The sequence below is a fragment of the Rhinolophus hipposideros genome (genome assembly GCF_964194185.1).
Source record: "Rhinolophus hipposideros genome assembly, chromosome: X".
Classification (NCBI taxonomy): Eukaryota; Metazoa; Chordata; class Mammalia; order Chiroptera; family Rhinolophidae; genus Rhinolophus; species Rhinolophus hipposideros.
Genome location: NC_138046.1, coordinates 78,523,711 through 78,542,698, shown reverse-complemented (window position 1 = coordinate 78,542,698; position 18,988 = coordinate 78,523,711). Strand labels below are relative to the sequence as shown.

General features: G+C 39.4%; 1 protein-coding gene across 1 annotated transcript in view; it reads left to right on the top strand.

Moving 5' to 3' along the window:
* The window catches only part of LOC308494719 (toll-like receptor 13), a 35,271-nt gene that overhangs the window by 9,906 nt on the left and 6,377 nt on the right, over positions 1–18,988 (top strand). The gene's annotated exons all lie outside the window — the stretch shown is intronic.

Genomic DNA, 18,988 nt, shown 5'->3' with positions numbered 1-18,988 from the left:
CCAATGTGTCAGTTAAGGCCATTGTTTCCATATTGATTTTCTGTCTGGAAGACCTGTCCCTTGTTGTCAGAGGTGTGTTGAAGTTCCCTACAATGATAGTGTTATTGTTGATCTCTGTCTTTATGTCAGTCAATATCTCTTTTATATATTTAGGTGCTCCTAGGTTGGGGGCATAGATGTTTACTAGCGTTATGTCCTCTTGTCGGATCGATCCCTTTATTAATATATAGTGCCCATCTTTGTCTTTTAATATGTTCTTCATTTTAAAGTGTATTTTGTCAGATATAAGTATTGCAACTCCAGCTTTTTTCTCATTTCCATTTGCATGAAATAGCTTACACCAACCCTTCACTTTCAGCCTGTGTGTGTCTTTTGATCTGAGGTGAGTCTCTTGTATACAGCATATAGAAGGGTCTTCCTTTCTTATCCACTCAGCCACCCTATGTCTCTTGATTGGAGCATTTAATCCATTTGCATTTAAAGTGATTATTACTATGTACATAGTTATTGCCATTTTTAAATTTGTAGTTAGATTGTTTTCATCTTTCTGTTATTTACAGAAGTCCTTTTAGTATTTCTTACAATGCTGGCTTGGTGGTAATAAATTTCTTTAGCGTATTCTTTTCTGGGAAGCTCTTAATCTCTCCATCAACCTTAAATGATAGCGTTGCTGGATAAAGCAATCTAGGTTGTAGGTCTTTGTTTTCCTTCACTTTGAGTATCTCTTGACACTACCTCCTGGCCCTCAATGTTTATGTATAAAAGTCATTTGATAGTCTTATGTGAGTTCCCTTGTTTGTAACCCTCTGTCTTTCTCTTGCTGCTTTTAGGATTCTCTTTTTGTCTTTAACCTTTGCCATTTTAACTATAATGTGTCTTGGTGTGGACCTGTTTGGGTTTATCCTGCTTGGAACTCTTTGCACTTCCTTGGGTTGTAGGTTGGTTTCCTTCATCAGGTTAGGAAGTTTTCGGACATTATTACTTCAAATGTGTTTTCTTTTTTTATTATTAAATTTATTGGGGTGACAATTGTTAGTAAATTTACATAGATTTCAGGTGTACAATTCTGTATTACATCATCTGTAAATCCCATTGTGTGTTCACCACCCAGAGGCAGTTCTCCTTCCATCACCATATATTTGATCCCCCTTACCCTCATCACCCACCCCCCACCCCCTTACCCTCTGACAACCACTAAATTATTGTCTGAGTCCATGTGTTTTTTTTTCTCATTTGTTTGTCTTGTTCTTTTGTTGTTTTTGGTTTATATACCACATATCAGTGAAATTATAGGGTTCTCTGCTTTTTCTGTCTGACTTATTTCGCTTAGCATTATACCCTCAAGATCCATCCATGTTGTCACAAATTGTCCTATATCATCTTTCCTTAACGGCGAATAGTATTCCGTTGTGTATATATGCCACAACTTCTTTATCCATTCATCTATCGAAGGACATTTTGGTTGTTTCCATGTCTTGGCCACCGTAAACAAAGCTGCAATGAACATTGGAGTACATGTGTCTCTATAGAGAAATGCTTTTATATTTTTGGGGTAGATACCCAGGAGAGCGATTGCTGGGTCATATGGTAATTCTATTCGTAATTTCTTGAGGAACCTCCACACTGCCTTCCATAGCGGCTGCACCAGTCTGCATTCCCACCAACAGTGTATGAGAGTTCCTTTTTCTCCACAGCCTCTCCAACACTTGTTACTATTTGTCGTGTTGATGAAAGCCATTCTGACTTGGGTGAGGTGATATCTCATTGTGGTTTTTATTTGCATTTCTCTGATGATTAGCGATGTTGAGCATTTTTTCATATGTCTATTTGCCATTTGTATATCCTCTTTGGAGAAATGTCTCTTTAGGTCCTCTGTCCATTTTTCAATTGGGTTGTTTGTTTTTTTGTTGTTGAGTTTCATGAGTTCCTTGTATATTTTGGATATTAGCCCCTTATCAGAGGCACTGTTTGCAAAAATCTTCTCCCATTCAGTTTGTTGCCTCATTATTTTGTAAATAGTTTCTTTTGCTGTGCAGAAGCTTTTCAGTTTCATATAGTCCCATTCGTTTATTTTAGCTTTTACTTCCATTCCCTTTGGAGTCAAATTCATAAAATTCTCTTTAAACCCAAGGTCCATAAGTTTAGTACCTATGTTTTCTTCAATGCAGTTTATTGTGTCAGGTCTTATGCTTAAGTGTTTGATCCATTTTGAATTAATTTTGGTACATGGTGACAGATAGCAGTCCAATTTCCTTCTTTTACACGTAGTTATCCAATTCTGCCAGCACCGTTTATTTAAGAGGCTCTCTTTCTTCCATTGTATGTTTTTAGCTTCTTTGTCAAAAATTATCTGTCCATATTTATATGGTTTTATTTCTGGATTCTCAATTCAATTCCATTGGTCTATGTGTCTGTTTTTCTGCCAATACCAAGCTGTTTTGATTACTGTAGCCCTGTAGTACAAACATAATCAGGGAGTGTGATACCTCCTGTATTGTTCTTTTTTTTTTTATATTGCTTTGGCTATTTGGGGTCTTTTGTGGTTCCAAACAAATCTGATGATTTGTTGTTCTATTTCTTTAAAGATGCCATTGGGATTTTGATGGGGATTGCATTAAATCTGTATATGGCTTTGGGTAATATGGCCATTTTAACTATGTTGATTCTTCCAATCCATGAGCACGGAATGTCTTTACATTTCTTTCTGTCTTCTTCAATTTCTTTCAAAAATATCTTATAGTTTTCAGCATATAAATCCTTCACATCCTTGGTTACGTTTATTCCTAGGTATTTTATTCTTTTTGCTGCAATTGCAACAGGAATTGTTTTTTGTGTTTCTTTTTCTGAGAGTTCATTGTTGGTATATAGGAAAGCAATGGACTTTTGTACGTTGATTTTGTAGCCAGCAACTTTACTGTATTCATTGATTGTTTCTAACAGCTTTTTGGTGGAGTCTTTAGGGTTTTCTATATATAGCATCATGTCATCCACAAAGAGTGACAATTTAACTTCTTCATTCCCAATTTGGATGCCTTTTATTTCTTTCTCTTGCCTGATTGCTCTGGCAAGGACTTCCAACACTATGTTGAAAAGCAGAGGTGATAGGGGACAACCTTGTCGTGTTCCTGAACGTAGAGCAAAGGGCTTCAGCTCTTCACCATTAATTATGAGATTAGCTGAGGACTTGTCGTATGTGGCCTTTATTATGTTGAGGTATTTTTTTCTATACCAATTTTATTAAGTGTTTTAATCATAAATGGATGTTGTATCTTATCAAATGCTTTTTCTGCATCAATTGATAGAATCATATGAGTTTTGTCCTTCATTTTGTTTATGTGATGTATCACATTGATGGATTTGCAAATGTTGAACCATCTTTGTGCCCTGGGGATGAAACCCACTTTGTCGTGATGAATAATCTTTTCAATGCATTGTTGTATTTGATTTGCTAGAATTTTGTATAGGATTTTTGCATGTGTATTCATCAGAGATATTGGTCTGTAGTTTTCTTTTTTTGTGTTGTCCTTACTAGGTTTTGGTATCAGGGTAATGTTGGCCTCATAAAATGAGTTAGGGAGTACTGTCTCTTCTTCAATTTTTTGGAAGAGTTTGAGCAGGTTTGGTATTAGATCCTTTTGGATGTTTGGTAGAATTCACTAGTGAAGCCATCTGGTCCAGGTCTTGTGATTTTGGGAAGGTTTTTGATGACTGATTCAATTTCGTTACTGGTGATTGGCCTTTTTAGGTTTTCCAGTTCTTCATGGTTCAGCCTTGGAAGGCTCTATGTTTCTAAGAACTTGTCCATTTCTTCTAAGTTATTGAATTTGGTGACATATAGTTCTTCATAGTATTCTTGGATAATCCTTTGTATTTCTGTGGTGTCCGTGATAACTTCCCTTTTTTCATTTCTGATTTTGTTAATTAGTGTCTTCTCTCTTTTTATCTTAGTGAGTCTAGCCAAGCTCTTTGTCACATTAATTTTTTCTATTGTCTTTTTTTCTCTATTTCATTTAGTTCTGCTCTGATTTTTGTTATCTTCTTTCTTCTGCAGACCTTGGGTTTCGCTTGTTCTTCTTTTTCTCGTTCTTTCAGGTGTAACATGAGGTTATTTATTTGGAATTTTTCTTGTTTCTTGAGATAGGCCTGTAATCATATAAATTTCCCTCTTAAAACTGCTTTCGCGGCATCCCAAAAATTTTGGTAGGATGTATTTTCATTGTCATTTGTTTCTATGTATCTTTTGATCTCTCCTGTAATTTCTTCTTTGACCCAGTTGTTCTTTAAAAGTATGTTGTTTAATGTCCATGTATTTGTGGGTTTTTTTGCTTTCTTTTTGCAATTGATATTCAATTTCAAAGCCTTGTGATCAGAGAATATGCTTGGTATGATGTCAATCTTGTTAAATTTGCTGAGGCTGATTTTATGTCCCAATATATGGTCTATCCTTGAGAATGTTCCATGTACACTAGAAAAGAATGTATAGTCTGATGTTTTAGGATGAAGTATTCTATATATGTCAATTATGTCCATTTCATCTAATGTGTCATTTAGGGCTACTATTTCGTTATCTTCTGTTTGGATGATCTATCCATTGCTGTCAATGGTGTATTTAAGTCTCCTAGTATAATTGTGTTTTGGTCAATTTCTCCCTTTAGTTCTGTTAGTAGTTGCTTGGTATATTTCGGTGCTCCCTGATTGGGGGCATAAATATTGATGACTGTTATGTCTTGTTGTTGTATAATCCCCTTTACCATTATGAAATGTCCATCTTTGTCTCTTGTTATCTTTTTCACCCTGAAGTCTGTTTCATCAGATATCTTTATGGCTACACCTGATTTTCACTGGGTACCATTTGCTGGGAGTGTCAATTTCCACCCTTTCACTTTGAGTCTATGCTTGTCCTTGTAGCTGAGATGTGTCTCTTGGAGACAGCACATGGTTGGGTTTACTTTTTTGATCCAATCTGCTACTGTGAGTTCAGTCCATTTACATTTAGGGTGATTATTGATATGTTAGGATTTCTTGTCATTCTACCTTTAGTTTTCTGGTAAGGCTGTGTGTACATTGTTTCTTTGCCTTGTTGTTATTGTCTATTATTTCTGTGTGGTGGTATTCTATGATGTTTCCCTCTGTTTCTTCTTTTATTATAGTATATATTTCAGTTCTGGATGTTTTTTGAGAGGTTACCCTTAAGTTTATGTAAAAGAAAGTTTGATGTTTAGAGTATTCCAGTTTCTTCAGCACGCTTACTTTGTCTATTCCCATATTCCAGTTGAGGCTTTTACTCTCCCCCTTTTTATGCTTTGGTTGCCACAAGTTGTCTCTGTTGATGGTTGTCTAATAGCCTCCTTTAGTATTTCTTGTAGTGCAGGTCGTGTACTAGAAAATTCCCTCAGCTTCTGGATGTCTGGAAAGGTCTTTATTCCTCCTTCATATCTAAAGGAGATCTTTGCTGGATATATTATTCTTGGCTCATAATTTCTCTCTTTCAATAGTTTGAATATTTGGTTCCCTTCCCTCCTAGCTTGTAGATTTTCTGCTGAAAAATCTGATGATAATCTAATGGGATTTCCTTTCTAAGTTACCCTCTTTTTTTCCCTGGCTGCCTTGAGGATTCTTTCTTTGTCATTGATTTTAGACAGCTTCAATACATTGTGCCTTGGTGAAGGCCTTTTGGGATTGAGGTAATTAGGTGTTCTATTTGCTTCTTGGATTCGAGGATCCAGTTCTTTCCACAAGTTTTGGAAGTTCTCATCGACGATTTGTTTGAATATATTCTCTGTTTCCTTTTCTCTTTCTTCTCCTTCTGGGATGCCCATTATTCTTATATTGCTCTTTCTGATGGAGTCAGAAAGTTCTTGTAGAGTTCTTTCATTTCTTTTAATTCTCAAGTCTCTTTCTTCTTCTATCTGTGTAAATCCAGGTTCCTATCTTCGATGTCACTGATTCTTTTCTCCATCTGGTCAACTCTACTACCTAAGCTGGATATTTTATTGTTAATTTCTTGTATTGAGTTCTTAATCTCCAGAAATTCTATTTGGTTTTTTTTCAGAATTTCAATCTTTTTTGTAAAATGTTCATGTTGTTCTTTGATTGTGTTTCTGAGTTCATTAAACTGCCTTTCTGTGTTTTCTTGCATCTCGTTCAGTTTTTTTCAGAATTCTCTGTCATTTAAGTCACATATTTCCATATCTCTAAGTTCCTTTTCTGGAGACTTTTCACTTTCTTTCTGAGCTTTCTTGTTGTCTTGGTTATTCATGGCAATCACTGATTTACTATTTCTCTTCCTAGACATCTACAGGAGTGACTTCTGCAACAGGTTGATAGGTATGCGAAGAGCTTTTGAAGTTCCAAAGCTCTTTCTTCACCAGATTCAGAGCCTGTATGTTTCAGCAGTTCTGTTTACTGTTGCAGGGATCCGCCCAGATAGGTGCGGCCAGGGGCGGTGTGAGTTGTGAGAGGTGGCCCAGAGCAATGGTGGCGACCACCACCACAGCCAGTCCTGCTTCTACAGCTCCCTCCCCTTTGCCGGAACTGGTTGAGCTGCAAATCTGTGTGTGCAGTCCACAGTTCTCAGAGCAGTAAATATTCTGTCCTTTGATCTGACACTGCTACTTTATCGCTTCTAGCACCGGGCAGGTAGGGGCGGTGCGAGGTCTGGGAGGGTAGGCAGGGGGCGTCTAGTCTCCGTGCCTAAGGTTTCCGTTCTCCGCTTGGCAGTGAGGGCTTAAACCCCCGATTTCAGCCCTCTTCCCTCAGTCTTTGCTCCGTGACGTCTCTGCCGTGAGCGTTGGGTTCAGCAGTGTTATATGCTGACCCCTCAGCCCTGTGGGCCGTAAGCAGGGCCCTAGCAGTCCGAGTCCTTCCCTGTCCCACAACTGCAGTAGTTCCGGGAGCAGCGAGCTCCGAGCACTGAGCTAGGTCTGCGTCCTGCACCTGCGCGGCTCCGTCTCCACACTTCTCCTATCCCTCCTCTCCGGCTCACGCGATTCACCCACCTGGAGGTGAATTCAGTAGTGGGCCTCTTCGTCTTGCCTGTCTGCTGTGCAGGGAGTCCTTTGTGGAGTTATTGTTGTCCGATTCATTGTAAATTCCAGGGTAGCGCTACAGAGGCTCACCTCACGCCGCCATTTTTTCTCCAACAACCTCAAATGTGTTTTCAATCCCTTGCTTCCTCTCTTCACCTTCCGGTATTCCTATCATGCGCATGTTTTTGCGTTTGATGTTATACCAGTGGTCTCTTAAACCATCTTCGGTGTTTTTTATTGTTTTTTCTTTCTGTTGTTCTGTGTGTGTGATCTCTGCTAACTTGTTTTCTAACTCGCTGATTCGATCCTCTCCTTTATCTAACCTGCTGGTAATTTCTTCAAGTGAGTTCTTAATTTCGGTAATTGTGTTCTTTAGTTCTAACTGGTTCTTATGATTTCTACATCCTTCTTTATGTCATCTCTAAACTCCTTAAACGTTCTTATTACCAGTGTTCTGAACTCTGTCTCTGATAGGTTGGTTACGTCTGTTTCATTTGGTTCCATTTCTGGTGGTTACTTCTGTTCTTTTATTTGGGACATGTTTCTTTGTTTCTTCATTCTGGCTGACTCTCTGTGTTTGCTCTGATGTGTTAGGTAGATCCCTTAGAGTTCTGAGTTCTTGCTGGGTTATCTAATGTAGTATATTTTCTTTATATTTGACCTGCACTACTTCCTTTTTCTCCTCTGTGTGTGCTCCACAGGTAACTCTTGTGTTGTGTATATTGTCCTGTTAAAAAAGATCTTTAATTGCTTTTAAATTGAGAGTAGGTGGGGTTAAGTCAGCCTAGTCAGTCCTAGGCCTGCTAGTTGTGAGACTTGGCTCTGCCCACTGCAGGGTGTTCTGTTGCATGAGGTGTTAAGGTCTAGAATCGACCACCCCTCAATTGGACAGAGGACACGCGATAATGCAAGTCACACAGCGAGGTTTATTTCCAGCTAGCTGGGGTCCGAGTATCTGCCCGACGCAGCAGGTTTCAACAAGGACCTCGAGCACTCAAAGCCAAGGGTTTATATAGCCTCTTTAAGGCATCCAGTAATTTTCCATAGCTTCAAGGAGTATACATATCATGGGCTTGTATCACATTCTGGGGATTTGACAAGATAAGCTGGTTTGTACCCCACCCAATCGGCAGTTAACAAGATAAGCTCTTTTCAAACAGGACATCTGGTCTACACCCTGTTAAGGTCATCCAGAAAATGGCTTCCTTTCTTATGCTAACCTACTCTTACAGAGGGTTGACCACTTAAATGTTGTTTGGCTTCTATGGGCTCTTGTGCCTGTAGAGAATTCCCTCTGGATATGTGACTTGTAGGTCAAACATGGTAGTACTCTGGTTTGGTCTGGAGTTGGCCTCTGGGTGTATTGAATCTTGTGCCTCTTAAGCTGGGCCCTGGTAGGGCAATTTCAGAACAAAGCAAATCACCAAGGACAACAACAACAACAACAACAACAACAACGAAGAAAAAAATCAAATACATTCACGTGTAAAAAAACCCGACAACCTCCACTCAACACAGGTAAAGATATCAAAGGTATAAAGACAAAACAAAACAGAATAAAAGCAGCTCCAGTCTTGGCTTAAGCCCACCAAGTAATCGTCATGTTGTCCTATGCTGTACCAAAGAGTCCTCTGTGTATTGTGCAGGCAGAGCCGGTCACCTGATGCCTAGAGTGACTTTGGGACTGCAGATTTAGATGTGTGGGGCTGAGGGGTCTGGATGGTAGTTTCTACAAAGTCAGTGCAGTTTCTGCCCTTGCCTGCACATATGCACACTGAGAGTAGCACCACCAGCCCTGTGCCCAGTTCTCTTGAGTATTAGGTCACTTCTTCCTGTGTGTGTGTGTGTGTGTGTGTGTGTGTGTGTGTGTGTGGCGGGTGGGTGATTTCTGAGCTGCTGAAAGCCCTGAGCTGCGTCTGCTGCCTACTGCTGATCCCTGGGTGTGCCTCTGCAGTTGTAATTGCCCTGCCCTAGGCAGGCCAGAAAGGGTGGGGGCTGGGGATAAAGGGATCTTCTCTCTCCCAGCCCAGCCGTGTCACACTCTTCTTACAGGCCAGAAAAGGTGGTGGCTGGGGGTGGAGGAGTCTCTTCTCTCCTAGTCCAGCAAAAATCACACTCTTTCCAGCCTCTTCCCTGGGTGAGAGCTGCATGCCGGTCTTCCCAGAGTCTGAGCACTAAGGCGCCTCTGTAGTGTGACACTACTTCTCAGTTCAGGGTCCAGTTTAAGTGTCTGGAAGGCCGGGGATAAGATTGGAAGGGGGGGAGCAGGTATGGAGTTTGTGTCCTTTGTCAGAACTAGGGTTCAGCTGGAGGTGTCAGCTGAGGTTATTGCCTCAAATGCTGGATATGTTGCCTCCTTGGTGGTAGAGATCAGCTGTGGGATGCAGGGAAAGAACCCACCTCCTGGCTTTTGTGGTCTCTGTTCCGTCCTGGGATCCCCTGCATCTCTGCATCTGCGGATGCCGGCCACATTTCCTCCACCACAGATGCGGGCTGCGTTTCCACAGCCGCAGATGTGGGCTGTGTCTCCACAGCCTTGGATGCAGGCTGTGTCTCCACTCCACTCACTTCCCTCTTTCCCTGGTCGCCCAGTTTTCCTACCTTCAAGTAATCCTTGCACAAGTCTCTTAGCTTTTCTGCATGATGAGCAGAGAGTCCTTTGATAGGTTATAGATGTCCCGTTTGTGATAAGATCCCGAGGAGAACTCAAAGAATGCCCCCCGCTGCCGCCATTCCTATGACGTCTCTCCTATAATTTCTTAAAGATTACCAACAGTATATATTTTCAAAATTATATCTATTAAGTCTTTTAATACCTTAGAATGTTACTTATCTGGGCTCAGAGACTTCAACTCCTATAAAATTTTGTTTGTTTATTCCTGTATTAGAGCATTTACATCCATGTAGCATAACTTCCTTGTGTATAAGTATGTGAATCCACCTCTCTGTCAATTATTGTTCAAGGGCAGGGACCATGACCTATACATCTTGTTGATATGAGCATCACCTAGCACAGTATCTGAAACAAAGTAGGTACTCAACAAATATTGTAGGAAACAAATTCACATATGAATGCATGAATTTAAAACAACTATATATTCTCTTATCAATACCTCAACTATCTTGGCCTTCACCACCCTGTTAGCCATATTTGTTCTGTCCCCTCCAAATTGGAAATGTTGATAGTTGTTTTAACTTGGAAGCTATGAATAAAATATAGTTGAGTAGTCTGGGTTTCTCTTTGTTATCTTATGTGCATTATCTTATATCTAGGGTGGCCAGATGTTGCAGTCTGCTGCAGCTCTATTCATGCTTTTTATGTTTGCTGCCCCTTTCACTCTCAAAAGTGTCGTGATTTGGTTGATAAATTATGTATGGTCATTCATCTTATGACAACTTCCTTTTCCTTTTTCTTTAGAACATAACCTTAGAAGTCCTTCTTGTTGTCTCTAGTATGTCTTATTTTTATAGACATGTACATTTTTACATTTGTCCTAGGTAATGTGTGTTACAGTTTCTGTTCCAGAAAAGCCAAATAAAAAGGGATAGGTTTAAACTGCAGAGTGTAAAGCTTGGAAGATCAGGATTTGGAGGAACCATTAAACAAATACTTGTATAAACTACTGAGTGGATTGTGGACTCTCCTGTGGAGACTGTGACAAACAGGCTCAGCATTCTTTTGTTTCGTACTAGGCATAGGCCTGCTTTAAGGTCTTGATGACCTTTGGAAGTCTGTCCCAGCCCTGAGATTCTCTACTTTTTAAGGCTAGATTAGCAATAAAGGTCTTTGGGTTACATTTGGGGCTAGGATCAATGGATCCCAGGATAGATAAAGCCACAGGGCAAGAAAATCTCTGTTAGGAAAGGAGAAGGTAGATGGTAGTCTAGGTACCTCTTAGTGGAATTTTCGGATCCATCATTCTCAAGCTGGGGTTTGCAACCGCATCTACAGAAGTCAAGGGCAGTGGAAGACTATGCCCTATTCTGCTCGAGTCACACTTCTATTCTTCACTTTGCCACCTAAGAGTTGCTGGTCTAGCTCCTGGGATGGAAAAAGCCAGAGTGTCCAAAGCCCCTGGTGCTCTAAAAGCTCCCTAGTAACTGGGAACTAAGTAAATGACAGTTTTCAGAATAAGCCTGTTGCATAACTTTGTTATTTAAGGTCAGGCCTTTCCAGTATTAGTGAAGTACTGCTCCCCTGCCCAACCCTCATGACACCCCCACCTTCATTTCCAACCCCACGCAGCACTATTTTTTGTTGTGCAAGTAAAATTCTGCCTTGGTGAACTACACAGTAGCTTCCAGTTCCCCTCTTGGGTTTTGCTAAAATAGCTCAGGAATTTAAACATGGTTCAAATCCCCTGGCAGGGTCAAGAGGATCTCTGTAGCTACCTCAGCAATACAGAACATTTCTTTCCCTGCCCCTCTCCACTTGGTTCCATGGCCTCTCAGTTCAGTCGTGCTTTCCTCCAGGAGCACAAGGAACTCCAGCTGGTGCGTAACATACCAGGAGGTTGTGGGCTGACCAGGAGCCTGATGGCTCAGTGCCCAGCAACAAACTTTTGGCCTGACTATCCAATATCTGTTTGGTAGATATTGGGCCACTGATTGAATTCTAGGTTGCAGATGAGGAAACTGAGGCTGATAACTTGAGCATAGCTGGTAAGTGACAGAGCTGGGACATAAAGCCAGGTTTTGCAGACTTCAAAGCTGAGCCTGCTTCAGGTCTAGTTAGCCCAAGAATGTCCCATCCCTTTTCCTTACTTTCCAGGAATGGATGGTTTGAAAAGATCAGGTGCTCCCTGTAGGATTTTTCACTGGGTTTTAGAGAATGCAAAGGCTTCACGCTTCTTTGAGTTCAGGCAATGTGCAATCCATCAATAATCCTGCCTGTTGAGAGATGCAATGGTGAACGACTTATATCAGGCCTGTGTAACCTGTTAAAATTTAGGTCCCCTTGTGGTACAGTCTTGGTGCAGAATCAAAACACAAATCCAACTTCAAAAGATTTTTCTTAAAGCGAAACTTTTCTGTTGATTTTCTTAAAGGGGCAATGCAGGGTTTTACATAGCATGTCAAACAGTAATGCTTGATAAAATTCCTCTTCTCTTGTCCATCTCCTTAAAAAATCCACAGCCACAATTCAAATCTCTCTCTTCCCCCCACCCCACCTCCCAGCCATTCTTACTCTTTCTTTCTCACTCCATGATGCTCTCTCTACTTCTTCCTTCTCAACACACCTAAAATTTTGTTCTCTTTGCCTTCAGAGTTCTGGGACAGTGTAACCCCCTGGGCCATCTAATCTGGTTTCTTGCTCTGGATGTTTTTCTCCTGCAGGGAGGACCCCCACCCTCATGCCCAATTCTGGTGAATTCTAAATTCTGGTCTCCTTCTTGTTAAATCTGGATGCTGTAACACCTATTGGAAAAATATTAAAACAAAAATTTTTAATCTATTTTTCAGTGAAGAATTTGCTATTCAGGCAGTCCACGGCATATAACATTTTGGGGGAAGATGTTCTAGGTTGAAGTGATGTAGATCAAACTTTATTTTCTTATTAAAACAGGTTTAGAAATAAGGGGTTACATTTTAAACTGAATGCTTGATGCCAATTTTTTTTCATTAAAATGACCATAAATGTCATATTTAATCAAATGCTAAATCGTATGCTTGTAGACTACATTTTATATTTATGGTAAAAATACATTCTGAATTTTTAAAGTTAGTTCCAATGAAAAATGTTCTAATCCTAAGACAAATGTATACTAACATGTTTTGATTTTTTGGCTCAGGAAATATGGATGGCATAGATTATTTTTTTCTAAAATGTATATAAATTAAGTAGAGCAACACAGTAACACAATCATAAAATTGTATTAAATAGGACATAGTCTGCTATAAAAAAATTCTTATTTCTTCACAGTCCATGCCTGATTTTGGATACTATAACCTGAAAAGTTTGGCTCTGTGCAGTCCCAGCCATTTTAAAGGCTCTGCATCATATTGTTTTGACAGGCCTAAAATCACGCTGCCATAAACAGCACTGTTTGGGTCTTTGCACAGATTCCTCCCTATTCAGTCTTTTGACCATCTCCTGTCTCCTCTCACCTGCCCGGCATGCTAAGCCTAGTTCCACACCTGCTCTAGAAGCCCTTCATTTTGACCTTCTTTAAGAACTTCTCTCTTCTCTGGCATACAGTTTTCAGCTTCCTGCTCTGGCATTGCCTCTGAATGCTCCTTTGATTGCAGTCACAACAGCAGCTTCCACTAGCTCTGTCCCCATGAAAATTTTAGCAATAAAGCTTGTTCCTTTCTCTCCTTTGTCAGGGCAGGACATTTGGATGTTTGGACAAGTTTGGATGTTTATACTTTTCCTTCACTTAAAATGTCCTGTAACAAACAGGGATAGATTTTAGGGGTCCTGTTGGTATCCCTTGTCATCTATGAGAGCAGAAAACACATGAGTCTGACAGTGTTGTCTTATTCTACCCAGTTTCCCCCTTCTACACGACACTTATGCAAGACATATTTACTTATACTACTACTTCTTCTTCCTCTTCTGCTCATCTTCCTTTCTCCTTCTCCTTCTTCTTATATTTACTTTTACAATGAAATCTCTCATCCTTAGATCCATTTTCTTCTTCTTGCCTAACAAGGTCAAAACGCCTTAAAGCATTGGCCTCCTAGTAATAAATCAATCTACTCATCTCAGTCATTATGCCAAGGGGCTGCCTTAAAATTAAAATTGAAGCTTTTATTAGAGCATTGCTTTTTAATTTTTTCTGTCATGGACATGAATATAAAGTGTAACCATAAACTTATGACACCTCCTTTTCTGGAATATTCTAGAATGTATACACCAAATTAGCATTCTTTTTTTAAAAATAAAATTTATTGGGGAATATTGGGGAACAGTTTCTCCAGGGCACATCAGCTCCAGGTCATTGTCCTTCAATCTAGTTGTGGAGGTTGCAGCTCAGCTCCAAGTCCAGTTGCCGTTTTCAATCTTTAGTTGCAGGGGGCACAGCCCACCACCCCATGCTGGTTCACCAGCAACCCTGTTGTTCAGAGCTCATGCTCTAACCAGCTGAGCCACCTGGCCACCTCACAAATTAGCATTCTTTAAAGTAATCACCAAGATACAGTAAGATAAGCATCCCTATGAAGTAATCATTGCTACAAATGTTTGGGGGCTCCTCTTTTGGAATTGAGGTGTGACAGAATGTAATGGAAAGAACAGGAGGTTCTAAAATGATCTAGCTTTTGGTATGAATCACTAATCTGTCACATATTAATTGTGCAATATTCATGCAAGTTCTGCTCTCTGAGTTTCCAGTTCCCCATATAAAAAATGAGGTTAAGACTACTTGTCTTGCTGAGTTTCGTAGTGAGTCAGTGATGCCTGTGAAAGTTCCAGGCATATGCTAAGTGCTTGATATTTTCATGTTTCCATACTTAGAGCCAGTTTATCATTTGTGCAAGAAAGTCATTGTCTCTGTACACTCTCCCTTAGTTGATGGCTCTGTTTCCCCTTCCATCTTCTGTGTTCTGGTCAAACTCAATTACATACTTCCTTAAAAGAATCAAGAGTAGGAGGAAACTTTTCTGAATATATAGCAAAACCTACAGCAAACAAAATAATTGATGGAGAATCTATAGATGCCATTCCATTAACAAAAAAATCTACCATCACTATGATTTAATATAATATTGGATGTTGTGACCAATATTATAAGACCAACATAAAGGAAAGACATAAGAAATGTATGAATTTGAAAGAGATATATACATTCCATTACTTGCAGAGGATATAATCATTAGCAGACAAACCTAATAGAATAAACAGTCACATTTTCAAAACTAATAAGAGAGTTCAGAAAGTTTTCTATATTTATGATCAATAATAACACAACAAATTCAAAACTTACGGCACTCTTGCTATACCTAATTGGAAAATTGAATAGGAAAAAATAAGATATCCCTTAAAACAATAAGCTCTAAACATTTCTAGGAAGCAACCTAACACAGAAAGCACAAAATTTTACAGAGAATATTTAAAAACTCTAAAAATATAAAGAAAGTTTTGACTTTCTTTATAAATGAAGATATACCATGTCCATATTTGGTGTGATTTGACATGATAATTGTACCAGTCCACCTCACATTAACTTCCAAATTCAGTCCTAAATCAAATCCCAGCAAGATTTGGGGGGAAAGTTGGTAGACTTACTTCCATTTATAATGGAAAAAACTTTCATGAATTGCTAATCACTTTGAAAATCAACTTGAGAAAGAGTGGCAAAGACAAAGGATTCACCTTATTAGATATTAAGATATACTTTAAAGCCATAGTAATAAAATGGCATGGTACCTTTGTAGGAACTGATAAGTAAACAAAGCAGCAGAAAGAGAGCTCTGAAATACATTCAAGTATAGTAGTACCTTGGTTTTCAAACGTCTCCATTGACGAACATTTCAATTTACGAACGCCGTAAACCTGGGAGTAAATGCTTCGATTTTCGAACATGCCTTGGAAGTCGAACGTGTCATGTGGCTTCCTCTGAGTTTAAGATCTTGAGGCCTAGCTGTCGGCTGTTTCGAATGTTTCAGAACTCAAACTGTCTTGCAGAATGGATTACGTTTGAAAACTGAGGTACCACTGTATATGTGGTAATTTGATATAGGATGAAGGTGCCCCTCAAAGTATTAGAAAGGCAACAGATTTTGTTTTTAGTTTATAGTGAGCTACTTTGCTAGTTGAAGAATATAGCTGGATCAATAGACAAAGGTAGAATTTAGACAGATTAGACATAAGTGGGAGAGGTAAAGTTAAATGGACAGCATCTAATGTAATGTAAGGAGGGAAACAATTTTTTAAAACAGAAATCTAAAAGCAGGAAAAAAATGGCTTTTACTATATTATGATAAAAAATTCTTGGTGAACAAAAACTATTGGGTTGGCCCGGTGGCTCAGATGGTTGGAGCGCCATGCTCCTAATGCCCAGGTCGCTGGTTCAATTCTCACATGGGCCAGTGAGCTGTGCCCTCTACAGCTAAGACTGTGAACAACGGCTCTCCCTGGAGCTGGGCTGCCAGGAGCAGCCAGCAGCCAGCGTGAGCAGCTGTGGACTGCTGTGTGCTGCCGCCGTGGGCTGCGTGTGCTGCTATGAACAGCTGGCAGCCAGCATGAGCGGCTGGCAGCTGGCGTGAGGTGCCGTGAGATGCTGTGAGCGTCTGGCCCATGATTGGCAACTGATTACTGGCTCAGCGGGGGGTAGAGGGAGGGCAAACTCATAATACCAGCATGGGTCAGGGAGCTGTGTCCTACACAACTAGACTGACAAAGAATGGCTAGAACTGGAGTGTGTGGGGGGAGGCAGAAAAAGGGGGGAAAAATAAGGAATATCACAGACAATGTTAAATGATAAATGACAGATAAATAATATTTAAATCATGACACCAACACGGGATTAATATCTAGGATATAAAAAAATGACAACTAATTATCAAAAAAACAACAACAAGAAACCCAGTAGAAAAATGGAGGAAGGATATAAATAAGCAGGTGACTGAAAGAAAAGTCAAGATGGCTACCAAATATACGGAAAGAGTCTCAAAATCACAAATATTCAAAAATATGTCAATAAAAAACAATGAGATATCACTTTAATACCACAAGAATTGCAAAAATTATAAAAATGTGTAATAAAAAGGGTCAGTTGGGGAAGGGGGGATCACAGTGTGAGGGATATAAATGATGAACGTCTAAGTATTACTTTGTCTTGTACACCTGAAACTAATTTAAAAAAAAAGGGTTAGTGATGTAAGCAGATGGGCCCTTTTGTATTTTATTCTTGAGAGTCTTAATATTACAGACTTCAGTAAGTGGCTTACTTTACTTATAAAAGCTTTTTAAAGTCATATTTTTTTTGTAATTTATTCTTATTGGGGAATATTGGGGAACAGTGTGTTTTTCCAGGACCCATCAGCTCCAAGTCAAGCCGTTGTTTTCACTCTAGTTGTGGAGGGCACAGCTCACTGCCCATGTGGGAATTGAACTGGCAACCTTGGTGTTATGAGCACTGTGCTCTAACCAACTGAGCCAACCCACGGCCTCTATATTTTGTGATTCTATTCATTGTAGTTCTGTGGTGATCGTCAATGTACCAATCCAAAAATATTCCCATTTTATTATATATATAATATAATATATATTATATATATATATATACCTAATATATGTATATTTTATTATACATATACCATATATATATATATATATATTCACAAAACAAGCACCCATTATAGAAATATATATTATAGAATATAGAAATATATATTCAGTTTCTATAATGGGTGCTTGTTTTGTGATTCTTAGAATTACACATAGTGCTAGAAAATATCACATATATTTTTGTGTACATGTGAAAATATATACAAAGGAAAGAAAACAACCCAATGCAACTATGCTATTTCCTTTCTTGTTCTGTGACTACCAGTATGCTTGAGACAAGAGCTAGAAGATCCACACAAAGATGGTGTGCTGCTGTTGGCTTGGAGTTAAGGTGAAAAGGACGAATAACCCTTTATTGAGCTCCAGAGTGTACCAGGTACCAAGCTGGGCACTTTAAGTTGTCTCATTGAATCTGTACAGCATTATGAGGGATTAGATATTATTATCCCATTGTATGGATAAGGAAAGAGGTTCAGAGGTGTTAAATAAATTAAACAAGATTAGAACCCTGGTCTGTTTGGACTGGTGCTTTTTCACATTGCCATGAGTGACTGTGGGAACAGGTTTAAACTGACAGACAAAACTGGAGAAAACTTGGTTAGCACATATCAGAAAGTAGACTGACAGAGCTAAGTTTACTGTGCTTGTATTTTTTCTGCTTACCAGGAATGCCTATGCTGATAACGGGTTTAATTGCCTGAGAGATATAAATGCAAATTGTGGTGAAATAAGTGGTTTTGTAGCAAGGACTCTGTCTTTTCTGTATTTATTCATATTAAGAGAGAAGTGACCAGGGTGGCAGGTTAGCTCAGTTGGTTAGAGTGCAGTGCTCTGAATAACAAGGTTGCTGGTTCGAAACCCACATGGGCCACTATGAGCTGTGCCCTCCACAACTAGATTGAAACAGCTACTTGACTTGGAGCTGATGGGTCCTGGAAAAACACACTTAAATAAATAAAAGTTTAAAAAAATAAAAGAGGGGACCTGTAAACCTTGGTGGGGTTTGTGTGTGTGTGTGTGTGTGTGTGTGTGTGTTTTGTGTTTTTTTATTGTTGTTGTTTTGTTGTTGTTGTTGTTGTTTTTGCCTACCATGGATGATTCTTTTAACTGGACTAAGATCTACAGACCCAAAAATGCATCTCCACTGGTGAAATTTCAGGTATCAGCCCAAACAGCAAAGGAGGTATTTTATTATGCAGAGGTGAGAGGAGGGATGGGGAACTTCTTAATTCTCTAACTTAAATCAAATATGCAATTGTCTTTTCTGCCTCCATGTGCTAACAATTTTGATTAGAGGACAAATAACACTGGTCTTTGCTGATACACATAGAGATTGCTTTAGAAATGGATATGTTTTGGAAGTGAACATTGGGGCAATTTATTTATTTATTTATTTATTTATTTATTTATTTATTTATTTTAGTTTTATTTTACTTTATTTTTACATCCCTCACACCATGAACCCCCCTCCCCCCATCCACCACCACCCCGACCTCACACCGAGCCATCACATTATACACATAAAATTATAGTTGGCATTCATTAATGTCCAGCCTCTGGTGTACAATGCCATGACCAGGCATCCACAGCATCCCTGAGGTGGTCTCCCAAACAGGAAACATGTCCATCGGACACCCAACAAAATCATTGGGGCAATTTTTATTTATTTTAGTTTTCTTGAAGCAGCTATGAAGTATTTATTAAGAGAGAGAAATTCAAACTAAAT